We start from the raw sequence: 23,412 nt of genomic DNA, 5'->3' as shown, positions 1-23,412 counted from the left end.
GCAGAATCTCAAGTGCATAGAAGTCAGATGCCTGATAACAGGGTGTAGTGTTGTTTATACTTCATTACTCCTTCAGGACATGGACTAAAACCATTGGGTACTGAGTTTACGTAACGCTTGCATGAATTGCACTAATTGCCAGAGCAGACACACTAACGCTAGTGGAATGCTAACTGCTTTGTTTACTTGTTTGTTTGTTTTTATGTGCAGTTGTGAGGTACAAATTTGAACCTTTTCCAGGGCCTCTTGAATGAGACTCACAGAGGCAGTGGTCAATGTAAAAACAAGAGTTTAATCATTCAGACATGTCGGGGTCATCCCACTTCAAGAGGAGATGACCCTGAGCGGACTCTAACAGAGAGTTACATACCTTGTAAACAATTGGAGCAAAATTTGCATAATGGTAACTAGGCAGGGTACTATGCTCATTAGGTGGAGTGAAACAACCTCCAGATTGGACTCAGTGTACCGTTCAAGACTTTCCCAAGGGGCATGGGGACTTTGGGAAGCCACAGGTATCTTTGTGTGACAGTTTGGCTTGTAGCTGTTCCAGGAACTAAACTAGCTTTTTTTTTTCCTGGAAGGGAGGGGTCCTTGTGCTCGGAGGTTTGTGATGGGAATTTTCCCACTGGCCCCAGATTGACCCCAACTCTGGTTCTTTCATTGTGGGGTGTTTTGCCTGCATGTATGTCTGAGTGAGAGTGTCAGATCCCCTGGAACTGGAGTTACAGACATTTGTGAGCTGCCATGTGGGTGCTGGGAATTGAACCCGAGTCCTCTGGAAGAGCAATCACTCACCGCTCTCAACCACTGAGCCATAAGAGAAAGCAAGGGCATCACATTAAAATATATAAGAATATATAAGTTTCCAGAAAGAGATGATAAAGAAGAAAATAAGCTGGCTAAGAAGGTACATGACCATTTACCTCCTGCTGTGGTGTATAGTAATGCTATCACCAAGCTAAATTAGCTGGAAGGATCAAGAAGGCAGAGTCCTTAGGGTGTAGCGGAAGTTGAAGATGGTGAAGTAAGAAATACGTTAATAAGGATGCACATGGAGGGTGTATATGCACTAATGATACAACTGTGAGAACTTTGGCAGCAGAAAACTAGCAGCAGTGCCTTACAATGGAGTGGATAACAACCAGTAAGGACAAGTTACTACAAGCCATCGAGCACAGGAGGGAAAAAAAAGAGGGGGAACATGTCACTGACAGTGGAGAAGGAGGAGATGGAGCAGATGTTTGAGATGACAGTCAAAGAAAATGTTCCAAAACTGAAGGACTCTGAGGCAGAGCTCCAGCAGCGCCAGGAACAAATGAGGAAGAACTTGGAGGCACAAAGAATTAGAGGGAATTAAGGGGAAAGAATTAGAGTTTGAAGAAGAGAAAGTCAAGTGGGATGCTCAGCAAATAAATTTCTTGAAGAACCCAAGAAAAGAACAAGAAGAAAGGCAAGTTCTTTAAAACTCTAGTAAGGCCCAGTTGTGTATCACTTACCAATACACAGCTTTGACATGGGTGTTTGCTGGATCCAGGAGACCAGTTCATACCAATTTTATCCATAATGATAGATTTAGCATGACAAAAAAATTGTTGTTTGTGGTTGAAATTAAGATGCCTTGAATTATCTAGGGCATTGTGTACCTAGAAATTAACATCCCTAAGTACTTTTCTGCATTTTCCTTTTTTTTTAATTCAAAAGATGTCTTCAGCTTAATACATGAAAACATTTCACTCTTGTGCAATCATGTTCTGATAGTTCATTTACAGAATATTCTAAAGCAAAAGGACTCTAGAAGGCTTCTGACAAATCTCCATAATAAAGTGCAAATCACACTTCTCTATGATAACACGGAGGCGTCATTTGCTACAAGCCACATAATAATGCATTTAGTCTAACGCACATAATTTAGTGCTCTTTTAGCCAGAATCTCATGACTGCTTCATTTTTATAATAACATTTAACTTAGATATCTCCATATACTGCCCTGCTAAAATAGAATATGGCATCTTTCATATGGTAGCAACCAACGAGGAACATCACTTAAGTCCCTTTTTATGCTTTATGCTAAGTATCAGGAGTAGAACTCATTTGAAGATCATTTCTAGGCAAACTGTGAAGCTAAAGACCAACTTGTTACCACCTGTTACTAGAAATGGGAGTCATGGCCTCTTGAAGAGGAGAAACAAGTCATCGTTCTGCATTTAGCTGCAGCCATATGTTGCATATCTGCTCTTTTTTTTTTTTGCTTGCATTGTAAAAAACAAATCATATAGTAAACAATGTTGTGACTTAACAGGAAAAGAAAAGAAAGTAGTTAAGGCACTTCCCAATGTGAAAAATAGAATATCTTAATAGTACTAAAATTTTAGTTGTAAGATTCATGTAATGCAGAATTTGTAGCTCTGACAAAATTCATCCACAGAGACACTAAAGTGACCCGCTGTTCCAGCCCCCTGCTTCCCGATGCTGTCCAGAGACTTGCTTCCAGAACAGCTTCAGGAATTGCTTCTAATAATTTGGAAATGGTCATAATTTTGAACAGAGAGGAAATAGGTGGGATGAATTACTATATTTAATCATAAAGTATAGCCACAATCTTATATTGGTAGAGACCTTCATAAATGATGCAAATTGAACTTATAATTTTTATATTGGTACAGAATTTATAGATTGATAAATATTTAAGGTTTTTATTGGTATAAATTTCTTATATTGATACTATTGTTTCTCTTAGTTAAGCATTGTGCCTATGCAATTCATTTAAGAACACAAGGCTTAGACCCAGTCCTTCTAATTATTGCTATTACAAACTGTTTAGGATGATTAAGTAAGGCAAGTTAAGTTCCAGATAGTAAACTCATGATTATATTAGATTCTGATTCAATTATACTAAGGTGCTTTTTACAATATTCAAACAGAAGTAGCTAAGAGTAGTCAAGGTTTAACAGTTCAGATACCCGTTATATAGATAGACGTCTTCTAAAACATCAGAAATCCACAAAATATGACATGTAATATTAATTCATTATTAAAGATCATTTGACTAAAGTCATGTGTCCTCCTAACAGAACTCCCTTCATGTTCAAATAAGAAATTGAATATCAAAACCTCCATGTGGAGTTGCTCCAGTTATGGCAATGTAGCCACTGGACAAAAAATTACCTTAGTTCATCTACAGACCAAAAATACTATCCAGGAAAGGACACAAAATGTAGGATAGTCCACAGCTTAGCTCTGCCAAGACAGAGTAAGCTAGTCCTTCATAGTTCCTGCCTCATTCAAGGTCTGAAGATGGTTCTGGCCAGAAGGTTGAAGACAGATGCTTCAACATTTTGAGGGATAGGGGACTATTCAGGTAGTCAGCTGTCTCTACAATTTGTTTAAGTTTTGGAAGCTATGTTTTTGTGCTTCCTATATATTTGTGTAATATTTAATTTGTTCTAGGATTTCTGGTGGGGTTGAAGACTAATTACGGTCTCATAATCAAACTTCAGGTGTTTAGCATTGAGGAAGATGATCCAGGGTTGAAAGAACAGTTTTCAGATGATAATACAAGTTAAAGTCAGAACATAATTTGGGTAGAGTATTGTAAACTCTTTAAGTCAGAATAGATGGTATCTACCTAAATTGTCAAATATGATAGACTAGATGTTAATTATATATCATACTTATAATTTACATAATTGTTATAGTTGTGCTCAATTTATGCTTAAGATAAAAGAACCTTGGGGTTGGGGATTTAGCTCAGTGGTAGAGCGCTTGCCTAGGAAGCGCAAGGCCCTGGCTTCGGTCCCCAGTTCCGAAAAAAGAAAAAGGAAAAAAAAAGATAAAAGAACCTTTTTGATTGGACACAAGTGGTAAGATATTGGGGATTTGATTTGTCTTTACATGGGAATTCACATGTTCACTGCAGGTGCCTGCCAACAGTTGGCTTTCTGGTGGGTCAATAAAGAGCCAGCAGCCAATAGCTGGGCACGGGGAGAGAGGTGGGACTTTTAGGATTAACGGGTAAGAAACACAGGGGAGAGGAAAAAGGGATTCCACCGTGAGAGGGGCATAGGACATGAGGAAGCAGGAGGGTGAGCTGGACAAAATGTGGGTGTAAAGAAAAGGCAACCCTGTGGGAGTGTTGCCCAGAAGGAAACAGGGCAGCAAAAACAATATATAGATTTAGAAAGTGTTAATTCAGGAATATCAGAGTGGAGTGTGTGCTAGCCACAGGAAGGTTCAGAAGTGCCCAACCATTGAACTAGTTAAGGCTATTAAATATAAAGGTTGCATTTGTGAATCCAGAGTTCTTGGGTGGGTGCAGGGGTGGGTATGGGTGCAGGGGTGGGTGAGGGTTCAGGGGTGGGTGCAGAGTTGAGCACACACCCGCCAGGAGCATAGAGTGGCTTTTAAATATTTACCGCAACATTACTGTTCATCACCAAAGGAAGTCAGAACAGGAATTTATGTAGGGCAGGAGCCTCAAGGCAGGAACTGATGGAGGCCATGGAGGAGTGCTGCTTGCTCCTCATAGCTTGCTCAGCCTCCTTTCTTATAGAACTCAGAGCCAGCAGCCCAGGGATAGCACCACCCACAATGTGATGGGACCTCCTTCATCAATCTTTTTAATTAAGATGATGCCTTACAAACAGAAACTTATGGAGGCTTTTTCTCACTTGAGGATCTCTTCTCTTCGATGACTCTAGCTTGTGTCAAGTTGACATAAGACTAATCAGTATAGGACATATCTACTGTTCGAGTGGTAAGAGTCTGCTGGCTGATATAATTACAAAGGAGTTCATATTATAAAGTCTATTTGCTAAATGAAGTATTTTAAAAATGATCTGAAAACACCAATCCCTGGGAGCTATACCTCTACCTTATTAACTTTCCTGAATTAAGGAGACTATTACAACATAATCATGCCATCTCTCTCCATGAGAATCTATTTGGCAGCCTCTCTAAGTATTCCCAGACTGCTGATCCAACAAAGCCTGGAACATCAATACTTAAAATTAAGCCTCTGAATTAAATTCTCAAGTGAAGTAGAAAGACATAAAAGGAACAGTCCCACCCTATCCATGTGGTATGACAGGAGCAGTAAGTGTAAAATTTGTTTTCCATCTCGAATTCAAGACAAAGATTTCCCTGCTTAATCTTGGTCCCTCTTCTTCATCCCGTTTTTTTTCTCTTCAGTAAATCTCATCAACTAAGTTTCTCCAAAGGTCTCAATTCCGTCCTCCACAGTGAATCCTTGATATCAATATAACCCCACTGTTATATAAAAACATATATTTATAAACCAAATATGAAGCATACATTTGTTTTTAAGATTGTATAGTACTCCGTATGTAAATTCAGGTTCATTTATGATTAGATATGACCCGTCTTACACCTATGCATCTATATGATTTTCCATGGGTTCGCTTTATATTTTGGAATTGAAATTACTAGTATTTCTTAGAATTTTGTTTCAATTTTAGATTTAGCTTTTATTTTCTGTATTTTGTACAATGAATATTATGTTAACTGTATAAGTAACTAGAGTATTTTATAAATCCATATAGCTTGAAGTCTGTATTTTTCTTATGTATCAGATACAGGAACCTGCTGGTGTAGATTATTTTCAGATACCCAAAAGTACACAAGTATCTGCACTAATGGTGATTTTTTTTCTGCCATCTCTTTGTTTTTATCAATAATGAAATTGTATGCTAGTTTTTAGGTGAAGCAATTATTTTGTTATGTTAATCAAAAAATAAGAGTGACAATATAGGATGTCATGAGGGCTTTTAGACACAGTCTAAATTACACAGACAAGCCCTGAGTGTCCATGATCTGAAATGCTAGTGATTAAAAGGATTTAAGACTTCAGAGTATTGTTAGATTGTGACAGAGTCAGACAAATATTTCATATGTGTAATGAGGCAATTAGGGAATGGAACTCAAGTCTAAACATCAAACACACACACACACATACATACACACACACACACAAACACACACACAAATGCACACACACATACACACACACAAACACACACACACATGCACACACAAACACTCACACACACATACACACACACACACACACACACACACACACACTACACATAGCTCCAAGAATATTCCATGTAATATTTTCAGTAATTTTGTACACAAAACAAACTTTCCTAATGCAGGATTTTTTCTACTGAGGTCATCATGTTGGTACCCAGAAAGTTTCAAGTTTGGGAGCATTTTGAATCTGAGATTTCAGATTAAAGGTCTTTTACTTGTATCATGTCTAAAGTCATCACCAAGATGATTAGAGTAAAGGATATAAGGAAAGAGAGGAGAGTGGCACTAAGCTCAAAGTCATATGTAGCCACTTAAAATCTTACTTTTGGTTGGACATGGACAGCCCTTCCATGTTTCCCATTGACCAAAGCATTCCAAACAATCCACTACACTCTCCTTCCCCGGAACTCTTCAGATGTTGATTACAAAACACGTTTAGAACTCAACCCAACATTTGTATGCTGTGTTTTTTTTTTTTTCGTGTGTGTTAGACCAGCCTTTCTAACAAGAACATAAACAAAGCAAGGTCAGATAATATCATGCATGAGCTCCTGACACAATGCTGTGTGCCGAGTTAGCCAGTTCCATTGGCACAGGCATGAGAAGATGGTATCTTCCCAATGGAGTTTGTTCAGTTACACTCAACTCATGAGACATCCAACCGCCTAGTAACCTTGCACTTAAACCTGTGCTTACACCTGCACTGGTTCCTGAATCCGCTCTTTCAGTCATCTGTCGTGGCATGTCTGACAGTGATAGTGATGTGCATAATCTGTTGTTCTTTACAATAATTACATCTTATCCGATCACATGCATGTTGTTTAATTAAGCATGAGATGCTTCGTTTAGGAGGTATGTATGAAAATCAAAACTGAAAGATAAATTTAGAGCAGGCTTTCTTGACACGTGTTTTTTGAATAATAAGGGGTTATTAAAATACTCTGTTTAAAAAGCAGGGGGAGGGCTAGAAGATAGTGTGCTTGTGTGAGTTCCAGCTGTGACATAAGGATTCAATTACCAATATTACAAAAAAGGGATGGGGTGAATCCATGGTTCAGCAGGTAAAAAGTGCCTGGCTAGCCTTGTCACATGAATTTGATCCCCAGAAACCACATGGTAGAAGGAAAGAACCATGAGTCTCCATCATTGGAGACTCAACTGTCATGTGATGTTTTCCTGGAAGCTATCTCATGAGAAGACACATTCGAGGGTGTTTTGATGATAACAGAAAAGTGATGTTTTTCTGGAAGCTGTCTGGTGAAAGGGTATGTAAAGTTTTGCTAGAGCAGACACCTGAGAGAACTCGTGGTGTTTGGAAAGAGTATAAGTATAACCCAACAGAGAGTGAAAGACATTGGTTCACCTTGCTGGTCTTCGGTGGGCTTTGCTGACACTGGGCTTCACTGATGATGCTATTGCATTGGCTCACTTTGCTTTCTTCGGTGATCTTCGCTTGTTGTGACTTTGTAGAGAGAAGCACACCAAAGAACTTCTGGTGGTGCTCCAGCCGCTTCTTGCTGCTTTGGTAGACTTGTGCCAACCACTGGAGCCACTTGGTCTCTTCATAGCCACTGCTGCTAATTTGTGTTTGTTGTTTTGCTAGTAGACTGGACGGCAGGCAACATAGATTGGAATTGCCCCCCAAGGAACTACTTTTAAACAGGTCCACATCTCCTTGTCCTATTAGCCATTTTCCCCTCTTACCTTTGGGCAGTGGGCTATAAGGGAGGTTAAAGCGTTTAAGAACCTTTATTAAAGTAGGCTTTTAAAAGGTTAAACCTACAGAACAAACCCCTGAAAGGTGTCTTTTGACCACTACACATGTGCACACATATGAACACACACTCGAACACACTTAGTGTGGGGGTTGGGGGATGACTATGATGATGATTTCCATGGAAGAATGAGGATGAAAATATTTCAGCAATTCTTGGGGATTCACATTGAAGCATTGGGCTGAATTTTGACTAGTTTACCATTTCTCAACAAAATTATTTTGTTGTGTAACATTTTAATCCTACAAACATGCTTTAGGGAGTGCAGATTACAAAACTCATAATTCCATTCCCTCTTTCTTAAAAGTCATATCAAACGCTTTGTTGGTAAGTTACCACCATATGGTCTAGGGGTTAACTGAAACATCTAAAAATACTAAATCTTTTGTGTCTACGGTTATCTCTTTGACCTGTTGTGCAGGTCTTGCTAAACCTTCAGAATCTAAGGAGCCAACCATACAACCTACATAATCCTGAAGTTCTGAACTGACTGAGAATCATTTCGTTTTGGCTGGTAACCCTCCATTGGCTCATGTTTCTCAGATGCTGTTGCTTTTCTCTGGGTCAAGAGTAGTAATACTTAAAACCTTCTACCCAAGAATGCATCTATCCACACCCAAGGATGCTTTAGATTGTACAGTGACACTGCTTACACACAAGGAGGGGAGCGATAGAGAAGAATGTCTATTCTGATAAAGAACAAAATCCCCGGCCACACTTAAAATATTAAAACCTGATTCGCAGCTGCCTCAATCACCCCTGCAGAAAAACCAGAGAAAGACAGCAAAAGCATCGAGCTGGAATAGGGTTCCGGATGCCATAGCAACGGCATATTCCGTGGTGGCATTATGTACCACCTGGCATGCTCCTAACTAAAGTGTAATATTTTATCTCAGGATTCGCCAAAAATGGGACAAAGCCTAGACATCACATAGACAACAATCACATTAAAGCAACCTGGCAGTTGGAGCATAAAGCATCCATCATTTTTATTTTCCTAATAATGTCTTCTGTGCTACCAGGTGTTAGCACCACATCAAGATTTATGAGTAGAGCCAAACTTTGAAGCATTTGAAAAGTAAAAGAAAAAAATGTGTATTGCAAACCTGCTAAGAAGACCTCGCCGAGGGGTTGGGGATTTAGCTCAGTGGTAGAGCGCTTGCCTAGCAAGCGCAAGGCCCTGGGTTCGGTCCCCAGCTCCGGAAAAAAAAGAAAAGGAAAAAAAAAAAAAAAGAAGACCTCGCTGAAATGTATTTCAGTAAGAAACCCTAGGTAAACCTTCAGCTTACAGAATCCACAGAAGGCCTGACACAAAGGAACCGTAAAGGAAGACTGGCTATGACCTTGAACCAGACAATTTGTCAGTACTCTCCTACCTCCAAACACAGGGCTTTCATGACAGAGATAAAGGGCATTTCACGGCATTAGTACAGAACCATCCACAAAATAAAGGTCTTGATAATTTTCTACCCTCTTTATCAAAATTAGCCCTTTTATGATTTAGACAATTTAGAAAATTGTAGGCTTAAATTCACCCCCCCTCCAAATATTGATATGTATTCAATAAGCATCCATTCACTGAGAATGTGTTGTGTATAGAATACTACAGATGCTGTGAGCCATATATACATTGTCAATCAGCAAACATCTGCGGCGCTCTCCTTTAAGAATACATGGAGTGGGGCTGGGGATTTAGCTCAGTGGTAGAGCGCTTACCTAGGAAGCGCAAGGCCCTGGGTTCGGTCCCCAGCTCTGAAAAAAAGAACCAAAAAAAAAAAAAGAATACATGGAGTTCACATGGCTTGCTTATTTTGAAATAAGCATGAACACACATCCCTTATAAGAGGGGAGTGTGTCACTGTCAGGCAGACATCATACGAGCCAAGGCACCGTTTGCCAAATTGTGTCTCTACTGCTTCTGTGATCAGAGAAGCACATGCGGAAATGGTCCACATCACTTTGTGTTCTTGAGTCGGTCCATCAAATCCCCAAGCCCTGCTAGCCAATGTTAGACATGAAATCCAAACGGAAAAATTCTGGTACGTGCCAGGGAGTTGGGCTGTTAATTACCCTAGCATAATTTTGCCTCTCTTGTCTGATAAAAAAAATGATCATCACTTTAAGCACAAAGTTCGTGCCACATTAAATGCTATTCTACCTTTGCTTCAGCACAATTTCACCGTCAAATGTCTTTAATTTCGCTTAATAAGGGAGAAAATGGTGTGTCAGAAAGGTAAGACAACTTGTCCGAGAGGAAAAGGACTGAACCTCAAGTCAAACCAGGCTCCAGATCAATGCTTTCCCTCCGCCCGTGCAGCCTACTCCTGAGAAATATTATAGTCACATTAAATTTTTAAAATATATAACACAAAACCATGATGAAGCAATTGCATACTTTCCACCAACAAAACTCGGTTTATAAAAATATTTCCATAAACGCAAGTATAAAAAATAATTTCTAGATCTGCAATATGTCATGAGAACTTTAATGAGCAGTTTGTGGACTCTGCAGACCAGAGTTGGTAGCATACTCATTGTCACAAAATTCATCCTGCCAATCCAGGAGCACGGAAGTTCTTTGCATGGTCCTGTGTCACTTTACAATATCTTCAAGTTGCCTCGTAGAGGTCTTTTTGCTCCTTTAGGTTGATTTGTATTTAGGTTGATTCACTGTTACTTTGTATATTTATTACAGCTACTATTAATGATTTGTGTTTTCCTAATTTCTTTCTCTGAGAGCTCACCGCTGGTATGTATATTGATTTCATATTCTGAGACTTTACTGTAATTAGCGATTAGATGTGAGAGTTTTCTAGGCAGGAAGACCACGGCTGTAAATATGACAATAGCTGACCTTGAGTTCTACTACAATGTTATAATGACAGAGAAAGCATGATACTGACATAAAAACAGACAGATCAGTATACGGAAGAACCCAGAAGTAAACTGGCAAGCTTGCATCGACCGACTTTTTTATAAAGATGGCAAAAACATACAGTGGGGTAGAGATTCAACAAATGGTGCTGGTAAAAATGGGAAACTAAGCATCTACCTACAGAAGAACCAAATTAGATCCCTATCTTTCACCCTGTACAAAATCAACTCAAAGAAGATCAAAGACCTTAATTTAAACCCCAAACATTGAAACGTCTAGAGGGAGTATTCCTCAAGACGGTGGGCTAGGAAAACACTCTGAAAAGAACCCAGGAGCCACCAGGCTTGTGAGATATTGGTTCCTCTCCCACAGGCCCAGCTCCAGATCCAGGGTTTTGAAGACACCTTTTCCTGGTCGAGTTAAATGGCTCACTCACCAGCTTTACCTACCCTAGCTCTGTTCATGCAGCTCCTGCACTGGCCCAATCTACGGAAGGACAGATTCTCAAACCAGACACACCGCGGATGAATAAAGCACACATTCCCAGGTCAAGTTATAAAAGCAAAAACTGCATTAATGATGAAGCCAGCTAGTCTTTCATCAAAGTTTTTCCTAATGAGAACTGCCAAGATGAACCCCAGGACACAAAATTTAAAAGAAAAATTGATGTTAAAAAAAAGATTGCCAAAGAATTCAAGTAATTTAAGTGGACATGAACAAACACTTTATTTAATTACAAGAGCATAACCAGAAATGCATTTTTGATGTTTAAAAAAGCATAAATATTGGGCTGGAGAGATGGCTCAGCAGTTAGGAGCACTGACTGCTCTTCCAGAGGTCCTGAGTTCAAATCCCAGCAACCACATGGTGGCTCGCAACCATCTGTAATGGGATCTGATGCCCTCTTCTGGTGTGTCTGAAGACAGCTACAGTGTACTCATACACATAAAATAAATAGATAATTCTTTTTAAGAAAGAAATGAAGGAAGAATAAGAAAGGAAGGAAGAAAGAAACAAAAAACAAATACACAGCCAACTTACATGACATTTGCAAATCAAATTCAATAAATAGATAGAAACATCCAAGAGACAATAAGATGAGATGAGAAACTTAATATCCCAGTTAGAACTTAGTTGAACAAATCAAGCAGGATATAGAATATGATGATTTGAATATAAAGAAAAGAAGATTTAGACCAAATGAGCAGAGAATGATCTTTAAAATGTTTAAAGCATAAGACATGAGCATTGAGGAAATGTGGAACACCAACCAAAAATATCAGATCTTTGTAATCTCAGAGGCTACGCTCATATAAAGTCTCGCCAACGTGACTGTCTAAACAGGAGGTGAACAGGAGAATAAAGCAAGACACGCCAGAGTAAACAAAGAAAAAAACGAGGAGGTCTCATCCCTCTAGAGGAGGTCTCATCCCTACACGGGGAACAATAAGAAACTAAGGGCTGGGAGAAGTGGTGCGTTCCCCAGGGAAGTGCACGTCAATGGGGTAACCACCGTCAAGCGGTCATTGATGAAAACATTCTTCCAAGATTGGTGCCTAGACCAATCAGCATCAGAGAGGCTTCCTACAGTAGCTGATGGGAGTTGATGCGGAGACCCAGAGTCAGACATTAGGCAGAGTCCGGGGAGCCCCGTTGAATAAAGGGGAAGGGAGGGATACCGGACTCAAAGGCGCTCACAGAGAGTGAAGCGGCAATCACAGAGCCTGCGTGGATCCACACTAAGTCTTCTGCACACATGGTTATGGTTAGCTTAGTGGTTTTGTGGGACTGTCTCTGGCTTTTTCATCTGTTCTTGGGACCCTTTTCCTCCTACTGGGTTGCCTCACCCAGCCCTGATGTGATGGTTTATGCCTAGTCTTATTGTGACTTATTATGTCATATTTGGTTGATATCCCTGAGAGGCCTGCTTTTTTCTGAAGGGAAATGGAGAAATGGATCTGGGGAGTGGGGAGTCTGGGAAGAGTGGAGAGAGGGGAAAATAGCAGTCCGGATGTATCATATAAGAGGAGAATAAAAATGTTTTAAAATAAAAAATAACATAACAAGTAATATAACATAGCAATATAACATATATTGTATAACATATATATGTAATAACATGTAACAATAACAAGTAACATTATACAGATTGAGCAGGCTATACTTAAGAATATATGTGTACAAACGGCATATACACACGTAACTACAATAATGAAAAATAGGCCAATAATGAAAGAAGGCAAGGAGGAATCTATGGGAGGGTTTGGGTGGAGGAGAACGAAGGGAGAAATGATGTAATTATAGGATAGTCTCAAAAGTAAAACAAGAGAAGATCAAATCTTTGAATTAAAGACACGAACGAGGGAAAAGGATCCCGGGACAATGGCAACAAAATGATAGATGAAAACACCCATAGAGGTACAAGAGGAGCACAGAATCCCGACCTGACAAGACCAGAAAAAGGTCTCCCCAGGACATATTACAGCTAAAACGCTCAATATACAGAACAAAGAAAAACATTGAAAGCAAGCCGCTAAAGAAAAATAGTATGAGTCACAGTACAGGAGACAGACCCCAAGCTTTCCTGCCGACCTACACATGCACTGTGGTGCACGCATGCGCCGTGGTGCACGCATGCACTGTGGGGCACGCATGCGCTGTGGGGCACGCATGCGCTGTGGGGCACGCATGCGCTGTGGTGCACGCAAGCGCTGTGGTGCACGCTGGTTCTCACACCCCCACACAAAGATGTTCTCCAAAGTTCTATCTTCACCTCAATACAATATCGGTGCAAGCTGTCATTTTCACTTTGAATCTGTAACCTTCAACTCTGAATGCAACCTACGCACACCGAGTCACACTAGTTCTCAGAGGTTCTTAACCTCCACAGTGCAGGTTGTCCTTAGCCGTCGCCATAACGTCCCTCTGATCTTCAATGGTATTTTGAAGATATTTTTGTTTCATGACGCTTTGGGCATTTTTTTTAACCTTACTGGTCTTTCATTTACATATACTATGTTTTTTGATTTTGGGTTTATGTGTGTGTGCCTGTCGTCTGTCTGCACATATATGTGTTTCTCATGCTTTTTTCTGTTTAGATTATTTTATTCTTTTTGTTTCTTTGTTTGTTTTATTTGCCTGTTTTCTAAAGAGAGTGGGGGAAAAGGTGTGGAGTTGGATGAGTAGAGAGGTGGGGAGGACCCAGGATTAGATGAGGGAAGGGAAAATAATCAGAAAAAAAAAAATTACAGAATCAAGGATTGTTCCTACTTAGCTTGAAATCCACTCCAGGGCACATGACAGTGTACTGCTGGCAGCTAGTGTCAGAAGGAAAATTCCCCCGTGTCCAGTGTCATCAGGCTAAGAAACACACTCTACAGAGAGAGACTCACAGGACCTGTAAGATCATCTTTCTATGAAAGTGACTCTCCTCTGCCCTCTGGTGGCCGAGATGTGCATCACATATACTGTTAACGCAGTGGCAGGCAAAGGCTATTTTGAGACAGTGTCAGTGAGAAAGCGTGGAGGAGAGCGATGTCCACAGGGTGCTGTCGTTTGAGGAGAGAGGCTGCGATGTACAGCTCTGCTTGTGTTTGTGAAACAATGGCAGGAAATCCTAGAAAGAAGCAAGGGTACAAGGGGAAGGCATGGTAACTGGGGGGGGAATATTTCCAGAGGGTATATTTTCTGTACTTTAGAACTTAGAATGAAGCTAGAGGGATGGCTCAATGGTTTAAGAGCATTTGTTGCTCTTGCAAGGGATCCAGGTTCAGGTCCCAGCAACCACATGGTGATGCACAACCATCTATAGCTCCAGATCTCACACACACACACACACACACACACACACACACACACACACACAGTTTTTAAATTATGATTTACAAGTATATGAAAATGAATTAAATTTTTGTTACATTTGCCAGTGTCAGCCTGAAGTAACTTTTCCACATGCATACTCCATGCCAGAGCCACTGGGAACAAGGTCTGGGAAGAACAGAGCTCTGTGTGCAGGTGGCAGAATGTTTTAAGAATAAGATTGTATAGCACTTTATTCATTTGCACCATGTGTGCACACAAACACATACATACACAGACACACAGACACACACGCTCACACACAGAAAACTAATAAAAATACATTTTAAAAATAAAAATGGTGCTATCATACCATAGGCAGATAAAAATGATTTACCTTTTTTTCTGCTCTTGTGCCTCTGGTATTAGGAAGTATTAGACAAAGATTTCAGTATCACATTGTATGATAGAATAGGGTCCCCATGCCAGCTTCTAACTCAGGCTTAGTTATAGGGCTTCACAGGTCATCTTCCTCCACTCTGACTACAGCTCCATGCTACGTATAAAGATGGTCCTCGGGGAACACTTGAGGACTTGAAGGACGGCGTTTCTGTGACCTCTTCTGGTCAAAGGTATTTCTGTGCTTGCCCTGGAGATGAGGCTATGCATACCAGGCCTGGTGTGCCACCTTGTGGAAGCAAGAGTGTAGTGCATCTGAACATACGCTATCAACATTAGAGCCCACCAGAGTCACCCTCACGGCAGCCACATTCCTTCTCTCAAAAATAAAGCCAACCCCAGTCAAGAAGGAATGGCACATTCACACTCCAGTGAGATCCACGCTCACCCCTCAACCTGGCAAAAGTCAGAAGGCCTTTCACGATATGGCTAGGGAGTCCCAGGGCACTGATGTCATCAGACAACCCAAGCCAGTGTCTTCCGTCTGGCCCTTTCTGTCTGCCCAGGGTCTGATGTACTCTTTACTGAAAGAGGTTTACTCCTTTAAAAGTTACACTCGGTAAACCATCTGCCATTCTCCCCAAACTCTGAGATATTCCCCCAAGCAGAAATGTCTAATGTCTGCCATCCCAAGTCTTTGCAGGAATCTTGCTAGGCCACTGACCAGACTGTAAGGGAATCCTGCTATCTCCCACCTCTGAACATGGCCACCAGTTCCAGTCAGGAGACTTGGTGTGGATAACGAATATCCCTATCTAGGCTCTGGAACCTGCCTGGAAGGGAGACTACTCAGCTATGCTCACCACCCCAACTGCTATGAAAGTGTTTGGTGCCGTCCTCTGGATTCATCACCCCCAATTAAGAATAATTATTAAGAATAATAGGCAGATAATCGATCTGGTTACAGATGAGCAACCCCAGTGCCATATAGACCTTTGTTCTTTTAACTACAGAAAGGACAGTTGTGGAGAGCTATCCTAAGAGAGAAAAAAGCAGGCTTTCTCTGCTGCCCTCATCCTCATGGCTGACCACCTACTGTTGGCATTAGCCAGACCGTTGATGCTTATCCTGATTGTACCAATGATAGGACACCCAATCCTCAACTGCATGGCCAACTATATCAAACAGAATACAAATAAGATAAGCTTCTAGTCCTTGGGACCAACTATGTTCCCATAAAACAGGAGGAGCCAATGGTTTGACTCATGCCCATAGAACCAGAGGGGAACGTGACAGAGATTGCTCCATCTTGTATTACTGCGGAGGCCATTTCAGGATTAACTAGAATTTGATCTCCTTCACGGGAAACCTCATGGAAAATTACCCAATTGTATTCTCAGAATCTGAGGTCAAGATGTCCCCGCTAACCTATTTTCCCCTCTGTTAAACTCGCTTATGTAGAGCCTCCCCTACAGCTGTTTATCTTGGCTTCTGTCAAACTATTTGCTTATGTAAACCCTCCACCACCACCCTGCCCTCTGTGGCTGAATGAGATACCCAACACATTTTGCCTTTAAAAACCCCTTACTCTAAATGCTCGATGCTACATTTGGGTCCCAAAATACCTAAGCGTAGTTCCAGTGACTGGAACAAAGATGTTCAATTGGCTATAGACTGAGCGTTCTTCTCCAGCAGACACCCCATAACACAAGTGTCCTCTTCAGTCCTCTCCATTCTGTATTTTGAGGCAGGGTCTCTCAGTTGAACTTGGAGTTCACCTGCCCCTCTAGCTAGCTAGCCACTTGGCTCCCAGAGATCTCTACCCCTACCTGCTGCTGCTAGGATTACAGGTGAGCCATCACACGTGCCCAGCATTTGTGTGAGCTCTAGATGTCTGAGCTCTGGTACTCATGTTTACCTGGCACCTGCTTCATCAGCTGTTTGAGTCAGGGTTCTCTAGAGGAACCGAACTTATAGAATGAGTCTATAGAAAGAGAAGACTATACTTTCAGGGGTCATTTCTATAGTTCGTTACTAGAAAGAGACATAAAGGGGATTTATTAGAGTGGCTTATAGGCTGTCGTCCTGCTAGTCAAACAATAGCTGTTTACCAAAGGAATCCAGTCCAAGAATCCAGTAGTTGTTCAGTCCACAGGGCTGGATTCCTCAGCTTCTTCAATATATGCTGGAATCTTGAAGAAGTAGACTTCAATTGTTAGGATAACATAACTTGGCCATTTGGGGCTGAGGTGTGCCGCTAACAGACAGTGCTAACGCAAGAGGTTTATTAGGAATAGGGGAGCAAAAGACTGTCTTGGAGTGGGGACAGGAGGAAGACAGACAGACACACAGACAGGCGGACAGACACACAGAAAGACCAGGAGATAGAGAGAACAAGAGAGAGAACAAGAGAGAGAGCTGTGATGTCCGGAGGGACATGTTGCATTGGAAAATACACAACCGTGGACAGTGGAAATGTGCCACGCCTGGCCGTGGCGGGGGATGCACTGGGTCAGCAAAGCGCCTGGTTTACAGCACTAATGCCAGTGACATGGACTTGCAGGTGAGAGCGAAAGCAAACAGAGAGAGCACGCTCCCTTATTCCATGCCCTTTATATGGCTGCCAGCAGAGGTGTGACCAGATTAAAGGAGAATCTTCCCACTTCAAAACATCTGGATGAGAAGTATTCCTACTTCAAGTGATTTCACGGAGAGGAAAACCCCTCACGGGTGTGGCCAGTCATTTGGGTTTTAGCTAATTCCAATTGTAGTCAAGTTGGACAACCAAGAATAAGCCATCACACTGGCTGAGCTGTTTTGGTGGTGGTGGTTGTTGGTTCATTCTGGTTTGGAGGGTTTGGTTGTGTGTGTGTGTGTGTGTGTGTGTGTGAGAGAGAGAGAGAGAGAGAGAGAGAGAGAGAGAGAGAGAGAGAGAGAGAGAGAGTTTGCTATATAGCCCAGGCTGACCTCAGACTTTCAGCCATTCTCTTGCCTCAGACGCCTGACTGCTTTTATTATAGGTGTGAGAGCCACAGTTATGTTTTAAGTTTTAAACCCATGAAACAAGACTGCCTCTAACCTGTAGGCCCCTTGCCCAAGAGCAGATAGTTCCTGAAATGCTGGAGTCTGTGGTTTACGGGAAATCACAAGCCATGTGTTTTCACTCCCCTAAACAAGTTTGACCCAACGATATCTGATTGTAGTTGATCGTAGATGGGAGGTATATAATCAGGAAATGCATCAGGATATGCCCCGAATTGGGTGGGGGAGAATGTGCGTCAGGAGATATGCTTGCCCCTGATTGGACTTGATAGGAAGTACAGTGGTCTTGTAGGGTTGTCTTTTGAGGCCTCAGCAAAATGTGACTCATCACCATTTTCTGGGAACCCGGGAATGGACCCGGACAAAGCCCATACTCCTGGCCATATTTAAATAAAGCTCACTTCAAATTTTGCTTAAAGATCGTGGTAGTGGTCTTATTCTCAACTGGTGGGATTAACACGAGTGTCCTCCACCATGGTTGTCTGAAAACACAACTCTTTGAAGAAAAAGGGAAAAGCACTGTCTCTGGGATTGTGGTGTATGCTTAAAAGAACTGATCTTTTTTTAACATCCAAGAGGCCTGCAGCTCCTGACACAGGCAGCATCCAGATGGAGCCATTGATCCTGAATTCACTGCACCCAGGTGTTCCAGAGAGCTGATAGCCCTGCTGGTTGGTGGGAATTTCTCACCGACAGTGATTTGTTGACCTCCTGTACCAAAGAGAGGCAGAGAGACAGAGAGACAGAAAGAAAAACAGAGAGAGAGAGAGAGAGAGAGAGAGAGAGAGAGAGAGAGAGAGAGAGAGAGAGAGAGAGAAGCAGACAGAAAGGGACAGAGACAGATAGACACAGAAACAGAGACAAGCAGCTATGTGGAATGCCTTACCAGAACAAGAGAGGCTGAATTATGCTAGGCAATGCACGCAGAGGAAATAAACCTGCCCCATCCCCAGGGCTGCACTTGGATGGCAAAGCTATTCTGGGCTTCCTTTCATTGTCCTATCAAAACAGGTGCGAGCATCCCTACGCGGACTTCAGAAAGTGCTTGCTCTCCTTTCGCAAGCTCTGCCCGTAAGAATTCCTGTTAACTCAAAGCAAGCTTTCCACTTCCTGAGTTGGTTGGGATGACTTTCAGAATGGTCTGGGTCCTCTGCAGCCTCCGTTCTGTGGCCCACTGCTCTGGGGCTCATCTACGGCAGTACAGTTTTCAAGGCTACGTGTTAGGATCAGACTTTCCTTTCTTAAGCCTGCCCTTGCTGCAGACCCACATGTTGAAAACGGAGGAGGAGGTGGGGCTGAGGAGATGGATCAGTGGGTAAAGTGCTTGCTGTGCCCGTAAGGACCCCCAGCGCCGTGTTTTTTAAAAAGCTGAACATGTCTGTAACCCAGAACTCTAGTGAAGTGTGGAATAGCGAACGCCCTCGACCTCCGCTCTGGAGAGGAAGAGGCAGATGGGTCTGAGAGCTCGTGGTGGTCGGCTCTACACACTGGGTTTCAGTCAAACAGGGGAAGGAGGTGAGGAAGAGGAAGGAGGCCCCTTGCTCCCACCGTTAAGAGTCACATTTGACCAGAGGACCTGCCCCGTTGGTTCACTTGACTCCTGTTGGGTTATTGAACGCCCCACCGCAGCTGTTTTATACAGTGTGGGGATCAAGCCCAGGGCTTCCTCATGCATGCTGGAGGAACATGTCCCCAAATGAGTGAAATCCCTCTCTCTATGGCTATGTCTTATTTTTTTATCACGGAACCCATCATTTGTGCTGCAGAATATGTTTACATTTATCTTCTTTTTTTTTTTTTTTTTCCGGAACTGGGGACCGAACCCAGGGCCTCGCGCTTGCAAGCGCTCTACCGCCGAGCTAAATCCCCAACCCCTTATCTTACTTCTTAAAGAGAATAATAAGTTTGGGGGCTGGAAAGTTTGCTGAGTCTTACATCACTTGCTGCACTTAGAGACATTCTGGATGTAATTCCCAGCATCCACAAGACAGCTTACGATTGACTGTTACTCCAGTTCCAAGGGATATGATACCCTCTCTGGCCTCGTCAGGCACAATCAGCACACAGTACACGTAAACACGTGAAGGCAAGATATTCATAAATACATACATAAGATGATTTATGTGTGCATATACACACAAAAACTTTAAATACATTTAAATACAAAAATGTATATACACAGACATAAAAGTAACACTATTTTATTAAAGTATATGTGTATGTAACTATGTGTGTGTGTAGTGTGTAAATGTGAGTGTGTGAGAGTGTGTGTATGTGAGAGAGAAAGAGTGTGTGTGTGTGTGTGTGTGTGTGTGTGTGTGTACATGCATGCTCAGAGTTAAAGAACTAATTTTAAGAACTGGTTCTGTCCCTTCATTGTGGATTCCAGGCATCACACTGAGTCCTGGGCTTCTGCCACAGCACATAAAACTTATTTTTCCAGTTGAACCATCTCACCCACCGTTTTTTGCTTCTTGCAGTGGTGAGTTTTAAGCTATCCAGGGTTACACAGAGAGACCCTGCCTCAAAACAAAAATCCGACAACCAAGGGTGATGGCATCATGGTGCATGCCTGTGTTCCCAGCACTGAAGAAGCAAAGGCAGAAAGACCAGGAATTTAAGGTCAGCCTAAGCTACACCTCAGGTTCCAAGCAAGCCTGGGCTACAAGAGACTTTTCTCTCGAGGTCAAGCAGAAAAACATCCACAAGGTTTACCGTTTACTGGGGTATTGAAGCATCAAGAAAACAAAAGCATCACGCTCCCCAGAAGAAAGAAATGCCAATGACCACCCAGCAGCGCTGCCCCCAGGATTACGTTCCCTTGCTGGCTGATGGAAGAGAGTTTCTCTTGGGTTCTGCTTCCCCACCGCAACCTCAACTCTGACCTGAGCGCATTCCCACTTAGATTCCCAGACTTCAGAAGAGCGGTGAGCGAAATGGCTGGAGGAGAATAGGCTTAATGCCAGAATGTTTGGACAGAAACCATGTTGGGCAAGCATCAAATGTATTGAGGGCTTTTTCCTAGGCCTCGGAGTTGACAGCTTTATTTATAGCCAGGCTATAATAAAACTGGGGCCATCTGGCCAGAGTTGTTATATGGCACAGATTCCCATTCTTCTCTTAGGAGGGCAAAACCAGCATAGTAGCACCCATCTGCAATCCCACTAGGGAGGATGAAGCAGAGAAGATCATAAGTTCAAGGTCATCCTCACCTACACAAGTCTGAGACTGGCTTGGGATATAAGAGACCGGGGGAAAGGGTCAGATCAGAGTATAAATCCCTGAATTATTTTGTACTTTTCCACTCTGTAAGGGCAGGTGACTGAACTACAGATCTTGGGCTTTACCGCCACCTAGTGGTGCACTGCTGTTATCTTGAGACAACGTAGTCCTCAAGGTAGCTACTGCCGGGGCCAAAAGAAACTTGGGGAAGAAAGGGTGGGTTTTGCTTGCATTTCCATACATATCAACCACCAATTAAGAGATGCCGTACAGCCTTGTCTACAGCCCAACCTAACGGAGGCATATGTCCCTCAAGTTAACATAAAACAACTGGTCATCACAGAGCCTAAAGGAGCAATCTGGTCCTCCTTTTGTGGTAGCTGCCACAGTGCCCCATTTCAGTCCCTACTTCAGAGAATCATCAGATCTCATTCACACAACACTTTTGTGTCTTTTCTTTTCATTGCTGAGAATATCGCAGCCGCCATGCTTGTCCCATTGAAAGAAAAAGAGGACTTGAGTCCATTTCACCGGGGAACCATTCACTGCGTTATAGACAAGTTCGCCACACTCTCGGGCCTCAGTTACCTCCTATTTTGGATAAGAATAGTAACAACTGCCTTGTAGAGTTGTTAGCATTAAATCATTTAGTGAGTCCCAGGGAGATGGTTCACTGGGTAAAGTGTTTGCCTTGCAAGCATGAATACAGATTGGCAGCTAGGTGTGACAGCACATACCTGAAACCCCAGCACTTGGGGACCACTTGGGGATCCTGGTGACTCACCGGCATCCAGTCCAGCTAAACTGCTGAGCTCCAGGTTCTGCAAGAAAGTCCGCCTCAAACAAAATGAGGTTGAGCACTGGAAAGGTGGTTTAACTGGGAGAAATGCTTGTCTTACACATCTCATGAGCTGAGCGCTCTCTCTCGCTCTCGCTCTCTCTCTCTCTCTCTCTCTCTCTCTCTCTCACACACACACACACACACACACACACACAGTTTGAGAAGCCACTAAAGTCGATATCTGCCCCCCCCCACTACCGCCAACCCTTTGCGTGGGCAAGCACACACACAATCATCCAATGCATGCACACACTCATGGGGCAAGGTAGATGAAGGGAGAGAGAGAATGGTGGAAAGAAAGGAAAATAGAAAGATAAAGAGGCAAAGATAGAGACAGGAGCAAGAGACAAATGAAGTCCTTAGGAAACATTTAACAAGCTTGCAATAGTATCCAAAAGGCACAAACATTAAACAGTACAAAACACTCTAAATTACTATTATTCGAGAGCACCGGTGCTTGGGTGGAAACCCAAGGTTCAACTGCTTCTTACTATCTCCCTTTTTTCTTTCTTAATTGTTTAATGAGGTCTCCACTGCAGCTCACTATATTGCTGGGGATGGCCTTGAACTCCAAACCCTCCAGCTTCCTTTGTGCACCATCACGACATGTTTTTCTGGTGCTCGGGGTGAACCCCAAGGATTCAAGCGTGTCAGGCAGGCAAACATCCAAGATAACCTCCAGTCTGTTTCCCTTTTTTGTTCTGAAAAGGATCCTTCTCTATAACCCTCAAAACTGACCTCAAAACTCTCCATCCTTCTAACACAGCTTCCTGAGAATTACAGATGTACAGCGCCAAGCCCAGCACTCGCTTTATGGTGTCACAGTAAAGCATTGTGATATAGTATTCAAAGATCGTGACATCATAAGGAAACATCAGATGTTACAATGGGGTTCTCCTGTGTCACCATTGTGACTTAAGATCTCCCAGTTCAGTTGATGGGATGATGGCATGCTGTGATGTCATAATTTAAGGTTGGGATGGCAATAATTCAGCTGTGCCACAATCACATGGTGATGACACAATGGAGTACTGTAACTTTATTTTTTTCTTTTTTTTTAATTGATTACTTTATTTATTTACATTTCGTATGTTGTCCCTCCCTTCCCGTTGATGCCAGACAAGGCCATCCTCTGCTACATATGTATCTGGAGCCATGGGTCCCTCCATGTGTACTCTTCGGTTGGTGGTTTAATCCCTGGGCGCTCTGGGCGGTCTGGTTAGTTGATATTGTTGTTCTTCCTATGGGGCGGCATTCCCTTTAGCTCTCTCATTCCTTCTTTTTTCTAAAACCTATTTTTAATGATGGTTCTTAAATGCTTTAACCGTCCCCCTCGTAGCCCACCACCCACCAGAGGTAATGAAAAGGGAAAGGGTACTGGGGAAGTGGATCTGTTTAGGTAGGTT

General features: G+C 42.4%; 1 pseudogene; it reads left to right on the top strand.

Moving 5' to 3' along the window:
- The first annotated feature begins 492 nt into the window (after positions 1-492).
- Positions 493-23,412, top strand: part of Septin7-ps3 (septin 7, pseudogene 3) — a 28,936-nt pseudogene continuing 6,016 nt past the window's right edge.

The sequence above is a fragment of the Rattus norvegicus genome, chromosome 7, assembly GCF_036323735.1.
Source record: "Rattus norvegicus strain BN/NHsdMcwi chromosome 7, GRCr8, whole genome shotgun sequence".
NCBI classification, from domain to species: domain Eukaryota; kingdom Metazoa; phylum Chordata; class Mammalia; order Rodentia; family Muridae; genus Rattus; species Rattus norvegicus.
The sequence above is the reverse complement of the archived record's forward strand: the minus strand, read 5'-3'. Positions and strand labels throughout refer to the sequence as shown.